This window comes from Lontra canadensis, unplaced genomic scaffold, assembly GCF_010015895.1.
Source record: "Lontra canadensis isolate GAN:19392208 unplaced genomic scaffold, GSC_riverotter_1.0 scaffold4, whole genome shotgun sequence".
Lineage (NCBI taxonomy): Eukaryota > Metazoa > Chordata > Mammalia > Carnivora > Mustelidae > Lontra > Lontra canadensis.
In genome coordinates this window covers 25,614,197-25,616,048 of record NW_022630998.1, presented here as the reverse complement: position 1 = coordinate 25,616,048, position 1,852 = coordinate 25,614,197, and positions in this window count along the sequence as shown.

Genomic DNA, 1,852 nt, shown 5'->3' with positions numbered 1-1,852 from the left:
CTACCCAGTTTCCACTTTTGTTGTTGTTTTGGATTTTTCTGTATGAATTTGTTTTTTCGTTATATCCTTCATAATTCTATTATTGAGTGACTTTTCATTGTTAATTTTCTAGTAGAAAATAGGACAAGGAAAATTAGTTGGTTATATCTTTATATTTTCTTTCACAGGTGTCACTTTATTGGCCAATTTTTAAGTATTTCATGAAAAGATTCTAGATGTCAAAACCTGCAGTTAATGTTCCTGTTTAGAAATACACAAAATAATACCTTTGACGTTGGCAACTCAGATGTATTATTCAGCAAAACAGCAATTACTCATTGTTTTGCACTTACATGTTAAGAACTATGCGACACTTGGTGACACAATAACAAAATTGCAAAGTCAATTATATTTAAAGTAGACATCCCAATAAAACATATACAACCAACTCTTTTTACTCTTTTTGAACTGTTTTGTTTTCTCTTTCTGACTGTTTACAGTTAAATCGATAACGTGAATGTTAAATCCGAATATAATAAGTGATTCACACACATCATGAGAAAAGGAAAGTTAGAAAATGGGGAGGAAGGGTAACACAAAGGGAGGTGTATTCCTGAGAGTACCAGAATCCAACTAGGGAGTTGCCAGAATGTTGCATATTTTTGGAAATGTACATCTATGATGTTCTTTTGCAATGTCAATCATAGTGGCAAACTCTGAAAGAGCAGTGTCTGCCAAAATTTCAAGCAAAATTTAGGTTGGATGCATACTAATAATTCTAAGCAGAGCTAAAGCAATAAAACCCAAGTAGAGTCAAGATCTTTACATCTAAGAAGGGAGGGCTTCAGGTGGGAGTAGTTGTTTGTTTTATTCTATTTTAAATTGCACAAGAAGCATTTTTGAAACTTGAACTTCCCAGTAATGAATTCTGCTTCTCAACCCAGCCTGCAGCCTGAACTGAAGTTCCCATCAGAAAATTAAAATGTTTGTCTGGATAAAATAACCGCTAAATGAACTCTCTATTTCTTTTCGTTTCTTTTTGTATTTTCTGCAATGTAGCCCCTCGCAATGATATTAGTTCTAGTGTGGGAAAATATTATAATTGAGATCTGGTAAGTTATTTGCAGACTTCAAGTTTTTCTTTACACTGTGCTGACATTTAGTACAGCCCTGGTGAGGAAAACAATACTACCATTCATAGCTCTAGACGTAGATTTCAATCGACTTAAGCGGGCACAATGAAACTTGGTCATTCACTGGTTACCCATATTGTGTTCTCAAATTTTCTCTCAGCAAAAGTATAATGACTCAGTATTGTATGGTTGCATAGACAAGGGCTCGGAACAAGAGACACTAGTTTTGTCTGACGGTGTGAGAAAGTCGTGAAGGGATCTTTTCTTCCAGATGGTGTTAAATTCAGCTGCCTTTTTAACATTGGCCTTGCACAGCAATCTGCTGCTCCCCTTTCACAAAGACTGCGCTTGGTTCCCACTAGTTAACATGCATACTCACGCAACCTGCAACTTCACTCCAACTGTTTTACAATGCAGTGGTATGCTAAATAAACTTGATCCGGCTCCTGCCAATGTTAAAACTAGCTTTCAAAGAACTACTTAACTGATATTTACACTTCTTTTGACTTATATATACATGCCTTTGGAATATTTCAGATTTCAAAGAAATATCACCTTATTATAAGGTCCTTGTAGAGATTACATTGGACATCCTTCAGACCCATGCTCAGATATAGTACCTCTCTTCAACACACACAAATAAAACAAAATGTCAGAAGTTTGATGTGCAATAGAAAAAAGAAAAATTGGGACATGTTGCAGCAGGAATAGTGGAACAGCAAAAAATAAAATGAAAATAA